Source organism: Metopolophium dirhodum, chromosome 9 (genome assembly GCF_019925205.1).
Source record: "Metopolophium dirhodum isolate CAU chromosome 9, ASM1992520v1, whole genome shotgun sequence".
Lineage (NCBI taxonomy): Eukaryota > Metazoa > Arthropoda > Insecta > Hemiptera > Aphididae > Metopolophium > Metopolophium dirhodum.
The window spans coordinates 21340290-21361265 of NC_083568.1; the positions used below are offsets into that span (position 1 = coordinate 21340290).

The following is a 20976-nucleotide window of genomic DNA, read 5'->3' on the forward strand; positions in this document are numbered from 1 at the left end:
TGCGTTACAGTCTACAGATATTATATAAACCTACCAATAAATACCTAATATTAATTTTTATTACACAGAGTTTGTATTTTTAAATGTTGTATTTAAGGATTTATTAGTTTTATTTGTATACCTAACAAAAATTACATTTATTCACAAGTCAGTTATCAACTAGAACTCGACTACGAGTAAGACAGCGTTTGGATTGTTCGGACTGGCGTATAATTTATTATTATTATACATTGCGCTTTTGGTAGGTAGTAGTAAACGTATATGCTTCTACGTTACTTAGTTAACAGGTTTTCCGCGACAATAAATATTTAATTCAAGTCTAAAAAGTAAATGTAAGACCAAAATAATATAAAAACAAACTTACGCATAAACAGCGACTCTTCCAGTGAAACCTAGGTGTACTGCAGCACACGTTGTCGTCGAAGAAACAGCTATCTTCATCCGTCTACATCTCGTTCCATCTCCATCTCTCTCTACATCTCGCTAATTGAAACTTATCTAGTATACAATACTAGTATCTTTATGATCTGTAATATATAATGGTGTTCGATGAAAAAGATTGAAATAAGATAAAAATACATATTTTTTTGGTTTTGAATATGAAAGCTGTGAGATGATCGATATGAATTTTGTGAGAAATCTAGAGGTATTAGAAAACTGAGACGAGTGTGTTGAATGAAATAAATTAAAAAATTGATTAACACAACAATCGCTTAAAAATTAATTTAATTCAAATAATGAGATGAACCTTATTAGATCATTTAAATTTTCCAGAACAAGCCCCCAGTTGTTGGTCGCATGCCAATTTTAACCATATACTAGACCACAAGTTTATAGACATTCTATAATGCATTCTGCTGCCGGTGGCCCTAGACACTGTTGGGGAAATTATAATATTTCTTTAGTTATTAAATTACGATACGAATTATAAGTTACGTAGGTACTTGTCCAATACTCGACTACCCGAATTTAAATTAAAGAATGTGATGTATACCTAGGTAACATATCGATCGATTCTAAAACAGAAACTTAACCTAGGTACAAATAATATCACAATATCAAATAGTGAAATGTGAAAATTTGAAGAAAATTTCCTATAGGTATATCCCGTAAAACCCCCCAAAAAAAACGTTCGTTCGAGGTGTTCTCTTAAAACCCAAATGTTTTATGCCCGTATCCCGTATGCATAGAAAATGTATGTTTCACATTTAACGAAAACTAAAACTATCGTGACGGAACTGAATTATTACGAAGAACGTATAAAACAAAAATAATCGTCACCAAGTGATAGGTATAATCTGCTATGTACTTACAAATCATATTAAATAACATTAATCATTATGTATTTTCTTATTTTGTTAGGTAGGTATAAAAACCTACCTTCCTACTTATAAAAGCATTACCTAATCATTGATTTAAAATTTTAAAAATTATTCTACTATAACAATAAATTAACAGTTGTAGGCAAAGTATTATAATTTAAGGTATTTTTCATAATATCCTAATTTTTGTACACCTATAACAACTGGATTTTAAAAACTACTCTACGCCTAGCGAGTATATAAGTTTGTCTGACAATAAATATTTACATTAAGTCTACCGCGTCAACAGAGTAGAAAAACAAAACTTACGTAATTATTTATTATTCCGGCGAAACGCGTTCCCTTCGAGTGTATAATATTGTCTAGTGTCAGAGCTGTGCATCTCCGCCAAAGAAAATGCAGCGCGCGTCTTCATATCTCCGATCCAAAAGTTCAGTCTGGAAGTATTGAGATTAATGACATTTATAAAAATAGGCACCTAGCTTAATATGCTTAATAGCACCTAACGAAATATGTGAGTACGTATTGGAATCGCTGTTCGTCTCAAACGATTGTCATTTTCCATAGATTATTTATAATTATAACCTAACCGTCCCAATCATAGAAAATATATATATGGTCCTAACCGATGGATGATGAATATTTTTACATTATCTTCAAAAAAACATTTATTTGTTTCTACTAGACGCAAATGCGGTAAATTGAATTCAAATTTATAATATAGATAACGGTTTTTTTACTTGGTAACAATTTATTTATTACTTGGTTTATAAACAAATTCTAATTGATATAAAATAGTAATTATATAAAAATAGTTTTATTGATCCCAATATTTAAAAATAGTGTTTCAAATAAAATAATAAAAAAAATTTAAGAAATACCTATTAATTAATATGTATTACCTAAATAACAAAATAACTAAATAAATTCGTGTTTTTTTTTAAACATTTTCACGTCTCCCCCTCCCCCTTACGAAATTGTGTCACTCCTCCTTAGAGTGGTGCGCCCCTTAGGTCAAGAGCCCTTGAAATAGTGCATGTTAAAAAATCAGCTATATCCTCCCCCCCACCCTTTGACAAAATCATTTGACTCATTTAGCTACTTTATGAATTAAGAACGATACATTGAACGTACAAAACTGTACCTACCTACATAATAGTTATCAACCTATTAACCCATCAATAATATTATATTTTTTATTGTGTACACTAATCGATTGGTATATACAAAATAACGTTAAGTTATAAATAGGACGTGGATTTAAATGCATTAAAAATAAGAAAAATGTCTTAAAAATACGATTTAATGCACTTATATTACAAAGCTTAATAAAATGGCCAGAAAAATTAAAAGTCCAATTTAAACGAATATAAAATAGAATTTAGATAAGTGTATAGGTAGTGTATTCGTTATATTTTGAGTTTCATTATAGCACATCAGTCGATCAGATGCTATTTAATATTTTAAAATAAAAAAATTCGACAGTAATTCCATATTGGCAAGTGTTGTTTTCTATAACTGAAGACTGAAGTTATAGTATCGAACATAATGGGTACGTAAAAAAATAGAAATATAAGAAAAAAAATTACCTTTATTTAATTGTATTTAATTTTTTTCTAATAAGTTTTTATAAAATTGACTTTATCCCATATAAATGTTCTAATTTCATTTTTCAATTCGTTGATAATATATAAAACGAATTCTTTGCTTGGAAAGCAATGTTTTAGAAAATTCAGAAAATGCAGTTTATATTTAAATATTATAAATAATAATTTCTGATGCATTAATGCGGAAGAGTGAGGGGGTTGTCCACCCCCTATGAAAATAAAAAAATATTTATAATTCATGTTTATACCGATTTTCTACCGAAAAAATAAATTACTTTAATCTCAATATTATTTATTAGTCAACAATATCTTTGATCAGAATCGTTTTTCGTTTGTTCGTTTTGTATTTTAATAATTTATACGTGGATAGGTATATTATTATTACTAATAATTATAGTAGTTGTGTTTGTTTTATTTCATTAATTTATTGAGTACTATACCAATAAATTATATATTAATTAATAATTTTTAAAACATTGTGTTCAAAAAAATTTAAAAAAAAATGTGATTGTAATTAGAGTCTTGTAATGTACCTACCTATATTTAAAAAATAAATAAATATAATAATAACTATTGAACTTTTAGGGACATAATAGGTAACCCATTCGTGTATGTAGTATTACACTATTTATATAGGTATATTTATATACCTATACGAGTATATGAGTAGGTATATTATTCATAAGTGCGCACACGTCAGGATAGGCAGTTGACCATTAAACCAAAATATTTATATATTTATATTAAGTACCCTGTATAGAGGTATTCACCTATTAATTATAATTATTCTACAAACAGGGACTGGAAAAACGACGACGGCGTTTATATCTCGCGTAGGTATTTTATACATTTCTAGTCCGGAACTAAAATATGCGCCTACAACACTTGGATAGCACATTTTTCGTGACATTAAATATTTGTTTTAAGTCTTAAAAGTAAATTTAAGCCCCAAAAGAATATAAAAACAAACTTACTTTAATTATCGACTCTTTCGGCGGAATCCGTGACGTGTGTGAACTGCGACGCCCATGAGGAAACGCTCCAGAATACAGCCAGAACTTAGAATATTGTGATTTATGAAAAATAAAATTATACGAAACGCAGTAAGTTTTTTGCTCATATCTTCTTTGCTTATTGAAATTTTAGAATTTTTAATCGACTGTGTCTTCTGCAACGACTTTGAGATTTGCCATAGATTAAATAAATAAATGATAGATATTATACTAGGTACGTCAATATGATGAATCCACGGATATAATATTATAATGCAACTTTTTATATCAAAGAGTTCCGTGTTAAGGACCAATTTGTTCATTGAAATTTGATATGACAATAAACCAAAATAGTTTATAATTTTGAATTTGAATTATAATAATATGATATAGGTATTATTTAAATTATTATTTTCGTTTATCAATTTAATTATTGATTAAGGTGGTGAATAGATATCAGAAGCACAAGAATATTTTTATAAGAGCATATTGTATTTTATGAATTATTAAATAAAAATGTTTATTGTTTGTATTAATACCTACACCATAATAGGGAACTAAAATTTTGTAAATGATGTACAAATGTATTTTTGGTGTTTTAAGGCTGCAGTAAGATCAATTTATGAGAATCCTTGCATTAAATTGTTAGGATTATTTGATATGAATAATTATTTTATTACATATAGGTTTATTACATATTGGTAAGTCGATCAGAAACTATATTTACACTGAATGTTAATAGTAAAAAGCTATTAAAAAATCTATTATTTGTATTTATTTGTTAATAATTAAGACTTAAATATTAGCAGTAGCAGTAATCTTGTTCCTTTCACAAAATGTTTTTTTAATTATTTTTAATTTAATTTACATTTATCCCAAAGTGATCTCTGAATAATCATTCAATGATGAATTTAAAAGTTACATTCTTGGTTATATTAATTGGATTATAAATTAAAATAAACTACAGTTTACAGCTTCTACTACAACATTATTTTATATTTTATTTTATGTTTTTAATTTTTTAAACGCAGTCTGCACCTCGTGTTGGTGATTTTACACGTAATATAATAAAATTGATACTACTGATGAGTAGGTAAGTACCGTATTGTTTAATCAAATTATTTACACGATTATTAACTAAAAAAATATCTATGATGTATAAACATCCGCATTTCTATTAACTATAAATTCATAATTGTATGAGCTATACATGTTACATATATTTTTCGAAAAAACTATTTAAAAAAACAAGAATAATTCCTATTTTATGTCACACGGGTTGAACTAGCAACTGACTGCTACGACAACTGTGCAATTTTTTTTAAGCATAATACGTTTTGAAAACGTCCAGAAAAGAGTTTGTTTTAAGACTGTCTGTCTTGATAACAACTAATTTAATTTAGAGTGTATTGTTATATTATATTATAATGAAATTAATAATTATAGTAAAATATATAATTGCAAGACATTTAATACCTATATCTATAGCCATCTAGGGTATAAACTACACTAAAAAAGGTGTAAGTATGCTAATAAAATATATGAGGTGTATAATATATTTATGTATATAAAAATATAAAATAGAAAGAATAATAAAATTATATTGCTTTAAATTACTTCGCGCAAACCTAAGGTGATACCCGGCGTATAGTATAACATGCAAAAAGGTGCGTATTAAACTTGGCGTGGTGAAACGAAGACGGTCTCGCGTATTTTATACATTGCGCTATTGGGATTAAACTTATAAATGCTTCTACGTCACCTAGTTAACAGATTGTCCGTGGCAATGAATATTTAATTTAAGTCTAAAAAGTAATTAATGTAAAATAGTAGGTAATAATATGAAAACAAACTTACTCGTAAACATCTACTCTTCCGGTGAAACGTAGCTAGAGTGCCGCCATCGCCGAAGAAACAGCTATCTTCATCCATCTTCATCTAATCACCTCACTCCGATGAACTGAAACTTGAAAGTATCGAAATATTTTATGAAAATAACCTGATTAAACGAAATTTGCGAGTTTGTGTTACAACTTATCCGGTTTAACGAACTGTCCGTTTATATTTGTAGCCTATTATTTTTTTGTTCACTGAAATCAAAATATACAATATATTATATTTATAATACAATAGTATTTCTGAAACTATTAGAATTGTTAACCGTCGCCAACGAATTTCGACAATTGACGACTGCCATAGATATTATAAAATATATTATGCCATAGATATTATAAAATATATTATTTATTATGATAAATCCAAAGAACTTATATATTATTATATAAGTACTCAGTATACCTATACGGTATATTTATAATTCGTATGTTCTTTTACAGAAATCTTTGTGATCTGCAGTGCACCTATTCTGGTTTTCTATTTCAATTATAGTTCGCATGCCAAATTTAACTATACAAACTGGTCCGCAAGTTTATAGACATTCTAATACATTCAGTGCCAATAGACAAAGTGTTTGAGAAGTTATATTTTTTTGGTACCTAATTAATTTACAATATGAATTATTATAAGTTACCTATGTAGGTACTTGTCCAAAACTCGACTACCTGCAAATCATTGGTTTTTATGGTATAGCCTTACGAAGTTCACGATTTTCGGTGTTTTACGCACACGTACAACGCTTAAAGTTTACCGAGCTTAAGTATTACAAATTAATTTTTTTTTTAATCTAGGTAAATCAACGTTTTAAAATTGATGATGCAAAAATAATTCTGACACCCACCCATGGTGGTTTTACATAACAAGTCGAGGGATGTTTTTGATTTTAATTGTTCGAGCAAGCGCAGTGTGGTACACCGGGTACAAATGAAAATACCAAAAATTTCAATTAGTTATAATACATATAACTTAAAAATAAGACTGACCGCCAAGTTCAGACTTCCCTGACGTATTCAGTTAAAAACTAATGATTTCCGGCAATTATTTTTTGCAATATCGTTCTTAATTCGTTGTTACTTGTAATATATACATATGCCTATTTTAAAAATATTATTCGTGGGTAATTGAAACGTCTAAAATATATTATCATATACAAATACGATAATAAACAAATAATAATAATTCAACTTAAACGGCTACGGTATTAATGATATTTAATAATATCAATATAAATATAGTATACAATATCCTAGGCTGACAAATCGTCTCCACTTAAAATCGTTTTTCGTATACTATGATATTATATCATTGAATTCAAATTTATCACTATCCATAACAGTCACCCACTTGTAACCTACTGTTCAGCAGAGTCACTTCCAATTTTTTTTTTAGATTCTGAGGTAAGCGATGAATGTATTGATTTTACAATGATGTGTGTTTTTTTTATTTTTTTTTGTGTCTGTCATCACCTTTTAGGACAGTAAAAGTGCTTGAATTTTCTTTAACAGTAACTTTTCAGATAGGAAAGTGAATCTAGTTGGTACTATGGGGGGTCAAAAGTAAAATTTTCCCAGTAGTTTTCAAAAGCGACGTGAAAAACAAAGGAAAAACGGGAATTTTTTACGCAAAGTCCGTTTTCGAGAAAATCGATTTTGGTTTTTGGTGCAACTCTAAAACAAATGACTGAATGCTTATATTAGCATTTTCTATACATCATAACATTTTCCAAATATTTTGACTTATTTTGAGCTGTTTACGGACATTTTCAGTTTCCATTTTATTTTAGTTTTTTTTTCTATAAATATCAATAAAATGTTATTTGTTGGTTAAAAAAGCTTGAAAATTTAATAGAAGGTTCCTAGGTTATTGTTTCAAAGGCAGATGAAAAAAATTAAAAATCCTTAGTCACGGTTTTTATTTATAAGCATTTAAAGTTCAAATATTGACAAAATACGGAAAAATCACGAAAATTATCAAATTATTTTGAGTTGAGAATTCATAAAAATTTTTCTTTTTCAATCTAAGATTCAAAATTGTAATACAAGATCATCCATAAGTTTACCTACCTATATCAAAAAAAAAATGTCTACAAGAAAGTCAAATTAAATTTTTATGAACGTTTGAAATTCATATTTTTACAACATATGATATTCACTCGATTTCTCATGTAACGATTTTCTTATTTTGTTGTAATTAAAAAACGTATGACTGTAGATACTTGAAAATTTCACTGAATGTTTATATTAGCATTTTCTATACATGATAAAATGTTGAAAATAATTTGATTCTTTTTGAGCTGTTTACGGACATAGACAGTTTTCAATTATTTTAGTTTTTTTTTCTATAAATATCAATAAAATTTTATTTGTTGGGTAAAAAAAGCGTGAAAATTTAATATAAGGCTGCTGATATATCGTTCTAATAGAAGTTGAAAAATATTAAAAATACATAGACACAATTTTTTTTTATAAGCATTTAAAGTTCAAATGTTGACAACATTTATCAATTTTATAATTTATTAATTATTTTGTAGTTAAAAATGTATAAAATGTTTAACTTTTATGGCTAAGGATTAAAAATTCAAAACAAGGTTCCACGTAAATAGGTTATATATAAATTACTTTATTCACTATAATATCATCAAATATACTTGGTAATATCATAGGCTGACGGACCGTTTTCGCTCAGAATCGTTTTTCTTATACAATGGTATTATAATATTATATCATTGAATTCAAAATTAACACCATCCATTACAGTGACCCACTTGTAACCTACTGTACAGCAGAGCGACATCCACTTACCCACCTTTTTTCAATTGACCTCCCTTTTTATTTAATTCCTGATAAACGAGGTTTGGATAAGTACCTACCTACATAATAGGTACCTGTCCTACCTATATTAATTAAAAACTATTTTTAACACGACGTATTTACTTATTATTTTTGTCTTTTAGTTTATCTAATTTTGTATGATTAAAATATGTTTCCTTTATACCCAAATGATTTTTAAGTACCTACAAATAATATAGAAATCAATTTTATTTTAACAATAAATACTTTTATTAATACAGTGTTGACTTTGTAGATGGGTAGTAATAAATTAACTGTACATTCAGGATTACATGCATTCAGGTGAATAATTATAAGATTGCAATGATCGATGTAAGATGTAAGATGTTAGATGTAAGATGTAAGATGTATGGTTGATTCATCAATACGATGCTGGGTGGACTTGAGGACTTCCCATGTTCAGCGACCGGCGTCGACCCGCCTTGTGGCACAGCGGAAACTTCGTACAGCTGACTGTTCGACAAAGACACTGTAATATTATTTGAAAAATATTATTTCTACTTAATCGTAATAACTGAGTATAATGAGTTTAATATTATATTATATTACAATAAATATTAAGTACCTATATTATTAGCTTCTAATAATTGGGACCAGTGCCGCAATACTTGGTACATATTGGTGGGTGTGCGACCAAATATATAGGGCCCATGTATAGAGGCAAAACTACAGGGGAGGGGAGAGGGGGGCTATAGCCCCCACCCCCCAACTACGATTCAGACCCCTCCAAAAAATATTCCTTATTTATTTAGATATAAGGCGTTTATAGGTTATTTTAAATTAATAGTTTTGTTAGGTGTGCTGTAGCCCCCCAGAATTTTTAAGAATAGTTGCGACTATGGTCATGTACCAATAGGTCATTAAATACATATTGCTTGTTGTTTTTAGCTATTTATACGTTATATTATGTAGTTAATATAATATACAGTGCTTACAGGTAGGTTAAGAGCATTGAACACATTGCACATTGTATTGATTGTACACAGATAGGTGAGGACTGAGGAGCAAAGTAGCATGCGGCCCTTAAAACCATTTATTTTTTTTCTTGTCCCAATTTAAATGTAATAAATCATCAGCCGTCACAACATAGAAAAATTAGGAAATTCGAGAATATGACATTGGAGGTATAATTCAGCCCCCGGCCATTCGAAATTATTATTTTTATTATTTTGTTATAATTATAGTTAGGACTTTGTTTTATATTATAATAAATATTAAATAATAATAATTATGATTCTAATGTATTCATTTTTTTTTTTAATTTTCATATACATATGAAATACTGGGCCCCACTGAGAAAACTCGTGTGGGGGCCCAAATTCATTAGTTTATATTTTTTGATAAAATAATAAGATAGTAAGATACCACTTTGTAAAACACATTAAAATAATAAAAAGTTCCAAATAGTTCGGCCACTGGCCCTGGGGTCCATTGTTATGATTTAACGGGGGCCCGGGGGTTCTTTGCACCCCTAGCACCCCCAATTGTTGCGGCACTGCTTACATGACGGCGTGACCCGGCCATCGCACATTGTCCGCTATCCGAGGAAGTCGGATTGCCTACCCGGAACACTGAGGTGACTGACCTGCTAGACACCTTAAAAAGACCGCGGCTATATGATTTGCATCGACGCCCGAAATATTTTGAATTTTTTTTGGTTGTTCGAACAACAAATTTTTTTTGGCTGAGGTGACTGACCTGCTAGACACCAAAAAAATGCTAGACACCAGCCGTCGCACATTGTCCGCTATCCAACGAAGTCGGATAGCCTACCCTTATTACTACGGCGAACGTCATTCGAGGTGACTGACCTGCTAGACATTAAAAAAATCGCGGCGGCTATATGATTTTTTACGGAATTTCGAATTTCCAGCGGCATAACCCCGGCTACCACGTCGAACCGCAGTGGTCCTATCCTTATCACCAGACCTCCTTATCACACACCAACCGGCTCCAGACCGTCGACCAGATCAAAAGACCACTGCAGCTTCCGACATCGGTTAAAACTCTTCGCCAACCCCGGGGGGTTTGGGGGTCTCCCCCAGCGACGCTCGGAGAGCTAGTAAACATAATAAAATACAAACTAAAAAACCCAAGAATCTTAAACAGAAAAACTATTCAAAATGATAAGCTTACAAAAGAATGATAATACAGAGGGTATCAGGTTATCAATGTTTAAAAAATTCGGTTAGGGTTAAGATCATAAAAAAAATTTGAAGGGAGGTGCTGTCACCGGCAGGCAAATGCATTTCAGAAAACATAAAGAAATGTAGAAAAAATTAAATAGTAGGAACACAGATTAAAGAGTTCAAACTTAAATACCCAGAATCTTAGACAGATAAAATTATTCAAACTTATAGGTGGTTTATTAAAGAAGGATTATTCATAGGGCACCAAGTTATCAATGTTCAAGTCTATACAAAAAATTCAAAAAAAGTTACATTCCTAAAAAAAAAATTGAAGGAGGGTGTTGGCGCCCGCGGGCAAATACATTTTAGAAAACATAAAAAAATGTGGAAAATATTTTACTGTAGGAATACAAATTACAAAGTACAAATAAAAAAATTTCGAAAAAAATTGAAGCGATGTGTTGGCACCCGCAGGCAAATGCTTTTTAGAAATCCAAAAAAAAATGTGGAAAAAATTTTATTGTAATAATACACATTACAAAGTACAAACTAAAATGCCAAGAATCTTAAACAGAAAAAACTATTAAAATACTTATTTCTTGAAAGAAGCATTATTAATAGGGCAACAGGTTATCAATATTCAAGTCAATACAAAAAACTAAACTAGAGTTACATTACCTAAAAAAAATTTGAAGGGGGGTGTTGGCGCCCGCAGGCAAATGATTTTAGAAAAAAAAAAAAATTTAGAAAAAAATCTAATTTAGGAATACACATCACAAAGTACAAACTAAAATGCCCAGAATCTTAAACAGACAAAACTACTAAAAAAAATGTATTTCTTTAAAGAAGCATTATTAATAGGGCAACAGGTTATAAATATTCAAGTCAATACAAAAAAATTGACTAGAGTTACATTACTAAAAAAAAATTTGAAGGAGGGTGTTGGCGCCCGCAGGCAAATGCTTTTTAGATAAACAAAAAAAAATTTAGAAAAAAATCTATCTTCACGATCTACATCACAAAGTACAAACTAAAATGCCCAGAGTCTTAAACAGAAAAAACTATTCAAAATATTTATTTCTTTAAAGAAGCATTAATAAATGAGCAACAGCTTATCAATATTCAAGTCAATACAAAAAACTAAAGTAGAGTTACATTACCTAAAAAAAATTTGAAGGAGGGTGTTGGCGCCCGCAGGCAAATGCTTTTTAGAAAACCAAAAAAAAATTTAGAAAAAATTTTACTGTAAGAATACACATTACTAAGTACAAACTAAAATGCCAAGAATCTTAATCAGAAAAAACTATTCAAAATATTTAGTTCATTAAAGAAGGATTATTCGTATGGCACCAAGGTATGAATATTCAAGTCAATACAAAAAACTAAACTAGAGTTACATTACTTAAAAAAATTTGAAGGAGGGTGTTGGCGCCCGCAAGCAAATGCTTTTTAGAAAAACAAAAAAAATTTAGAAAAAAAATCTAATTTAGGAATACACATCACAAAGTACAAACTAAAATAACCAGAATCTTAAACAGAAAAACTATTCAAAATGATAAGCTCACAAAAGAATGAAAATACAGAGGGTATCAGATTATCAATGATTAAAAAATTCAGTTAGGGTTAAAATCATAAAAAAAATTTGAAGGGAGTTGTTGGCGCCCGCAGGCAAATACTTTTTAGAAAAACAAAAAAAATGTGGAAAATATTTTACTGTTGCAATACACTTTACAAAGTACAAATAAAAAAATTTCGAAAAAAATTGAAGCGATGTGTTGGCACACGCAGACAAATGTATTTTAGAAAACCAAAAAAAAATGTGGAAAAAATTTTATTGTAAGAATACACATTACTAAGTACAAACTAAAATGCCAAGAATCTTAAACAGAAAAAACTATTCGAAATATTTAGTTCATTAAAGAATGACTATTCATAGGGCACCAAGTTATCAATTTCCAAGTCAATACAAAATATTCAACTAGTAGCATTACTAAAAAAGAATCAAAAAAGTTAAATATATAAAAAAATAAATTGAATGAGGAACGTGAGAGAACCTAGCCAGTCTCTTTTCAAATTATATATTATGTACACAGGTACTCAGCGTACTCCCAGGTATAGCCAGTTAATCTTGAAAAATGTTTGTGTAAAAAGTGTAAAAAAAATTGTTTGAGAAATCTGGGTGAAATAACACTAAACAAAAGAATACGCTGGAAGCTAAATACTGCAATACATATTAACTACAATTCAAAAACTAGGTGTTGTTTACATTATAATAATGCGAACAGTTATTATGATCAGAGGTGTATCACCGTACTATATGTATTAGAAAATGTATAAAAATGAATGTAATTTATAAAGGATGCAAATAAATTAAATGAGAAAAAGGTCCTGCATGGACTCTACTATGTGATTGTAATTTATGAAGGACATAAAATAATGTTTAAATTAAAATAATATTGTGTTTGGCTGGGTCTACAGTCAATATTAAATTACAAACTATAAAGTCGAAATGTAAATAACAACATAGTCAGATAATATCTGTTTTTAGTCTTTGTAAATTTGTGCGGAAAAAAATTAGATTTAGTACAGTGTAAAAAAATGTGGGAAGGAAACCTTGAGAATTCTTTGACAATAGGATATTAAAACACAAAACCATATTTTAAAGTAAAACTATTGATTTTATATATTTAATATTTACAAAAACTCATGAGTATTGAAAACCTTACAAAATCCTAATAAAATAATATTTTGTTATATTTTAAAATACATTTTATAATTTGTTGTGGTAAAAAAATCATTGATTAATATTGGCTGTATTTAAGTTTTTAATAACTATACTGGTACAACTCTAGCTGACAGTCTTTAAGACCGTGTTAAAAACTATGATAATTAGTTAACGTCTAATTCCTGCCCTATCATAACCTAACCAAATTAATAATATTTAAATATTTTCTTTCATTGTTATGTTTACAATATCGAATACCTTGATAGTTATTAGGAAAAGATCATCGCAAAGCTCACGACCAGTGATGATAGTCGTCTATCATCACCATAGCTTCAACTAACCATAGGTTTACCTAACTAACCTTCTTATGACTTATTAGGACACTTTGAATAAAAATATCCTGAGTTGCAGGTTGCTGAACTTAAGTGTTTGATTATCAAGTTGATCCTTTGATCGTTGACACACTTGGAGACAACATAATATTATGCACATGAAAGGTTTTTTTAAAGCAAAATCTATAATGATTTTTTTTTCATTCTTCATGTTTTTTTAAAAATACCAGGATAATGTCGAGCATTATAACGTATTCGATTAATTTTATTTTGGACTTATTGAAACATGTTATGGAGGATGGTCCTTTTGGTCGTCCAGGGTCTACAAATATTTCAATTCATAATATGAAATTCCAGCCTTGTCCCCCATACTCTGATATTAAAATCCCAGCCCACCTTCATATTCTCTATGTAAAAAGTAAATTTAAGACAAATTTGTGAATCAATGCACAGTCTCTCTATTGTATTAATATTAGTGATTTCATTAATTTTCAGTATTTTGTATAGTAAGATTGGGAAAACATAAGACAATGTCATTTACACAAGACTGTGACTAACACAATCATACTTTGATAAAAGTATATGATATAAGTACCTTCAATATTTGAATTAATCGTTTTTTTTCTGGTACTTTATTGGTGGACGGCACTTAAACTACGGTCCCTCAACCTACTGAGGCATTTCCTATCATAATATAATATGAGTATAGACAGTATAGTACATTTCGTAATATTTTTTTATAATATTTACTGTTAGTGAAATATTAAGTTTGTACATCTAATATAATATTTGTTATGATATTTATGGACGACGCTTGCACCATGGCCCCTCGATATAGTAATGTGGCGACCCGGCACATCTCTTTTAGATAAATGATTAAATACTTAATCAAGTCTTCCAATTTACTAAACATTTATATTTTGTAGATAATTTGGGATAATTTGGGATAATTTGGGATAATTTGAAGAAAAATTTGAAATTGAAGAGAGACTGTGTGAATTAACAAAATATGTGGTGTGAAATGTACAATTGAACATTTTGTATTATATTGAACTTAAATTAATTTTTTTTTTCTTTATTTATCATTAAGCCTGGCAACTATGGCCATTAGCTGTTTTGTTTTTTTTATTTGTAGGGGAGGATACGGTTGGTTGGTAAACACGTGTGTGTAATTTTTGGCAGTAATATATTATACATAGATTTCAAGTATGATTTTTTTTAGTTTTTTTTTTATATTTACCTACCTACTACAATACAAGACACTTTATTTTGATGTTTTGAAGCAATATATGTTTTGGATTATTTAGAACTATATAAACTAAATTTCAGACCCGTAGTTTAGTATTTAAAGTTTTAAGTTTGTATGATCAGAGTCGTGGAACCACATTTTCTCAGACTCTACTAGAATTTTGTAGTTAAATTAAACTATAATAGGTATGTGGAATAATAGTACCTAACCTTCTATGATAATTTGTTATGAATATAATATTATAAGTAATAGCTCAAATTTAGCACTTTTACGGTACATTTACCTAATATTTTAACAGAAATTATGGAGCTAAAAATATAGAAATACATATATTATGTTACGGTCCATAGTTCATAGTTTAGTTTCATTTATAATAATAATGCTTTTTAATATACTTTTTCATAAATTAATATTTATTACAGTTGGCTTTTATGATTTGTTTGAACTATTAGTACGTATTTTTTTGAGGAGATCCCTATTATTATAACACCGTTACCAATATGCGTCTCACTGTACCCTACCACAGTTAATGATAAATGTCAAATTGTCAACAATCAACTGCTTCGTCAACTTGATAACACTTAAGAGGATGTCAGATTTTTAGCGCACCATTTATTTCTCTCTCTGACCCACGCACAATTATTTTAGTGTTTTCTTAATCGTACATTTGGTATGCTTCGCATGGGTCAAAGATGGAAAACAAATAGTGCGCTGACATCCCAACCAGCATCAGATCTTTTTACTCTATCCTATAAGTCAAGGTTGTAAACCTATATCAACTGATAACGGCAGTTTCAGCCAAAGATTCAAGTGTCCTTTGCATTTCAAGATCCATTCCCTACGTATTCGGCATTGTTGACATAACTATTCTACCTTTACACTTTTTCTTCCCCTGTCTCTCACAGCTACACTACCCTACACTACCCTTAATTAATTAATTTCTTATTCTATCCTCTTTTGTACCTTAACACCTAACTTATTATTCTCATATCTGCTACTCTCACTCCAGGTAGATAACCCTAACCTTACATTTATTTTTCATCTTTCCCTTTCATACACCAAACATTCTGAAATCCTGTTGACCCATTTCCTTATCTTCGCACATATCACACACTTCCTAATTCCTATTCACTCAGTCTCTAGTTACCTACAAGTCATCGTACTTGATTATCGGTGAAAATATTTAAATATCATTGAGCAAATTCCCTACTAGAAAGAATTACTTAAAAAAATATCATACCTGACCAATTTTCTAATTTTGAACACGACTTTATTGTTAGCCCGAATAGTGCTATACCAGTATAATTACAATACAAATATTGAAAAATTTCAGGCAATACATCCCCTGTTCAATTAACAATAATAAAAAGAAACCTACTGAGAAATAAGAAATACCCCGTGACGGAATCAAAATCTGCTACGAAACTTAGGCTTCGAACGTTCACACATTTCAATCTGTTTATGATATATTATTCCCAGTTTGAAAATTTTCACTGACGAATACCATTTCTGAAATAACACGCATCTTATGCAGTAAAATGTTCTACAATATTCTATCGACATATGCGTTACAGATATTATATAAACCTACCAATAAATACCTAATATTAATTTTTATTACACAGAGTTTGTATTTTTAAATGTTGTATTCAAGGATTTATAATTTTTATTTTTATACCTAACAAAAATTACATTTATTCACAAGTCAGTTATCAACTAGAACTCGACTACGAGTAAGACAGCGTTTGGATTGTTCGGACTGGCGAATAATTTATTATTATTATACATTACGCCTTTGGTAGGTAGTAGTAAACGTATATGCTACGTCACCGATTTAACAGATTATCCGTGACAATAAATATTTAATTCAAGTCTAAAAAGTAAATGTAAGCCCCAAAATAACAAACTTACGCATAAACATCGACACTTCCAGTGAAACCTATCTGGAGGTACTAGAAAACTGAGACGAGTGTGTTGAATGAAATAAATTAAAAAATTGATTAACACAACAATCGCTTAAAAATTAATTTAATTCAAATAATGAGATGAACCTTATTAGATCATTTAATATTTCCAGAACAAGCACCCAGTTGTTGGTCGCATGCCAATTTTAACCATATTTTAACCACAAGTTTATAAACATTCTGTAATGCATTCTCCTGCCGGTGGCCCTAGACATTGTTGGGGAAATTATATTTCTTTAGTAATTAAATTACGATACGAATTATAAGTTACGTAGGTACTTGTCCAATACTCGACTACCAGAATTTAAATTAAAGAATGTGATATTCCATATTGGCATGTGTTGTTTTCTATAACTGAAGACTGAAGTTATAGACTATAGTATCGAACATAATAGGTAGATAAGTAATAAAATAGAAATATAAGTAAAAAAAATTACCTTTATTTAATTGTATTTAATTTTTTTTTTTTGAAAGAAATATAAATGTTCTAATTTCATTTTTAAATTCGTTGATAATAATGAAACGAATTCTTTGCTTGGAAAGCAATGTTTTAGAAAATTCAGAAAATGCAGTTTACATTTTAATCCGCGGCCTAAATATAAATAATAATTTCTGATGCATTGATGCTGCAGAGTGAGGGGGTGGACAATCAGCTGAACCGAAATCTAACATCTTAAACACTTAATATAAACAATTTTTCACACACGCGTCATGGTATGAAAATAAAAAATATTTATAATTCATATATTTATACCGATTTTCTACCGATTTATACCGATCTTCTATATTAATAATAATTATAAATATATAGCAATAACAAATCATTTTTGAGTAGCGGCCCACCGGGAAAGTTCCCTGTATCCCGCCGGCCCAGTCCGCCCCTGGTTCATATTGTAACCAAAAAATCCAAAAAATCTATTTTAAACACAGTTACTTTTTACAGATATTATAAGTTAAAATTTGGACTATGTAATATATTAAAACCAAGAATAACGATTTTAGTTATTTTGTTGTAATTTAAAAATAGTATAGGTATTCGCGGATGTATGAAACTTTTAGAGTATATTTTTATAATTTATATACACGAAGACACTTTCAAATGTAATTTTCTAGGCAAAAATTACTTTAACTTACTATTGTGGGTACTAATGCCTAAAAGTAAAATAAATTACTTTAATCTCAATATTATTTATACGTTAACAATGTCTTTACTCAGAATCATTTTTCGTTTGTTCGTTTTGTATTTTAATAATTTTTACATGGATATATTATTATTAATAATAATTATAGTAGGTGTGTTTGTTTTATTTCATACATTTTTTAATACTATACCAATAAATTATATATTAGTTAATAATTTTTGAAACATTATGTGTTCGAAAAAATAAAAATAAATGTTATTTTAATTAGAGTCTAGTAATGTACCTACCTATATGTAAAAAATAAATAAATATAATAATAACTGTTGAACTTTTAGGGACATAATAGGTAACACATTCGTGGTAACACATTCTAGGTACACTGAATGTTAATAGTAAAAAGCTATTAAAATATCTATTATTTCTATTTATTTGTTAATAATAATTAAGACTTAAATATTATCAGTAATCTTGTTCCTTTCACAAAATGTTTTTTAATTATTCTTAATTTAATCAAAATTTATGCGTTTGGAATTTATCCCAATGTGATCTCTGAATAATCATTCAATAATGAATTTAATAGTTACATTCCCGATTACATTAATTATTGGATTATAAATTAGAATAAACTAATTTCCAGCTTCTACTACAACATTATTTTATGTTTTTAATTTTTAAAATGCAATCTCACCTAGTGCTGGTGATTTTACACGTAATATAATAAAATTGATACTAGTGATGCGGGTACCCGATTGTTTAATTAAATTATCTACACGATTTCAATAAAAAAATATCCATGAAGTACTTCTATTAACTATAAATTCTTAATTGTATGAGCAATATATATATTACATATTATATTTTTCGAAAAAATTATTTAAAAAAACAAGAATAATTCCTATTTTATGTCACACGGGTTGATCTAGTAACCGACTGCTACGACAACTGTGCAATTTTTTTAAGCATAATCCGTTTTGAAAACGTCCAGAAAAGAGTTTGTTTTAAGACTGTGTGTCTTGATAACAACTAATTTAATTTAAAGTGTATTGTTATATTATATTATAATGACAAATAATAATTAGAGTAAAATATAATATAATTGCAGGACATTTAATACCTATATCTAGCCATCTAGGGTAAAAACCACGCTAAAAAAGGTGTAAGTATGCTAATAAAATACATTGAGGCGTATAATGTATTTATGTATATAAAATATAAAGATTGATAACATTATATATTTTTTTTCAAAACTTCGCGCAAACCTAAGGCAACCTATGGTTTATGCAAAAAGGTACGTATTTAACTTGGCGTGGTGAAACGAAGACGGCCTTTGGACTGTTCGGTGTCGCGTACCTTATACATTGCGCTTTTAGGATTAAACTTATAAACGCTTCTACGTCACCCAGTTAACAGATTGTCCGTGGCAATAGACATTTGAGTAAATGTCTTAAAGTAAATATAAAATAGTAATAATATGAAAACAAACTTACGCGTAAACATCGACTCTTCATCCATCTTCATCTCGCTCCGAACTGAAACTTGAAAGTATTGAAATATTTTATGAAAATAACCTGATCATAACGAAATGTGCGTGTTTGTGTCAAAACTTACATTATAATAATATACGCGGCTTAACGAACTGTCCGTTTATATATTGATGGCTTATTATTTTTTTGTTCACTGAAATTATTAGAGTTATTAACCGTCGCCGACGAATGTCGACATTTGACGATTGCCATAGATATTATTATAAAATATATTATTTACTATGATAAATCCATAGAACTTATATATTATACTCAGTACCTATACGGTCTGTTGATAAACCGTATGCACTTTTACAGAAATCTTTGTGATCAGCAATGTACCTATTCTGGTTTTCTATTTCAGTTGTAGTTCGCATGCCAAAACTGGTCCGCAAGTTTATAGACATTCTATTATTCGAATGCATTATCCGGCCAGTTCCTCTAGACACAGTGTTTGAGAAGTTATATTTTTTTGGTACCTAATTAAATTACAATATGCATTTTTATAAGTAACCGCTATGTAGGTAGGTAGGTACTTGGGACTTGTCCAAAACTCGACTACCGGGTTTTAAATTAAAAAATGTAATTTAGGTAACCTATTGGCTATCTATAATTGATCTATCATAAAATAGAAACTTAACCTACCAATAATATCACTATATAAAATAATTAAATGTGATAATTTGAAGACAATTTCTTAAAACCGCTAAAATATTTTTTAAATTTAGTGTTATAATCTAGTTTAGCGCTCGCCCAAATTTTTCAATTTTTTTTTCGGAAACCTATGTGTTGGTCCAGTTAAGAACTAAAATTAATTGCCGGAAATCGTTAGGTTGTATAGTATAGCCTTACGAAGTTCACGGTTTTCGGTGTTATATACGCACCCGCACAACGCTTAAAGTTTACCGAGCTTAAGTATAACAAATTAAAATTTTTTTTTAACCTAGGTAAATCAACAGTTTTGAAATGATGATGCAATAATAATTATGACACCCACCCACGGTGGTTTTACTTAACAAGTCGAGGGATGTTTTTGATTTCAATTGTCCGTGCGAGTAACTACGCCAGGTATATTGTATACAGAAAATACCAAAAATTTCAATTATCTACATGTATAACTTTAAAATAAGGCTGACCGCCAAATTCAGACTTCCCCGTCGTTTTCAATCAAAAACTAATGATTTCCGGCAATTGATTAGCGGCCTTCTACAGGGGCATTGCCCCGGCGGTTGTTATGTAAATCATA

The 20976-nt window shown here is 29.2% G+C and overlaps 1 long non-coding RNA gene across 1 annotated transcript in view; it reads right to left on the bottom strand.

The window, feature by feature from the left end:
• Positions 1 to 5830, bottom strand: part of LOC132952943 (uncharacterized) — a 119158-nt gene extending 113328 nt beyond the window's left edge. The window contains exons 1-3 of the long non-coding RNA XR_009665538.1: positions 5779 to 5830; positions 3904 to 3987; positions 1632 to 1759 (exon numbers count right to left, since the gene is read on the bottom strand). This is a non-coding gene — a long non-coding RNA (uncharacterized LOC132952943). The remainder of the gene's footprint in view (positions 1 to 1631; positions 1760 to 3903; positions 3988 to 5778) is intronic.
• Positions 5831 to 20976: the final 15146 nt, after the last annotated feature.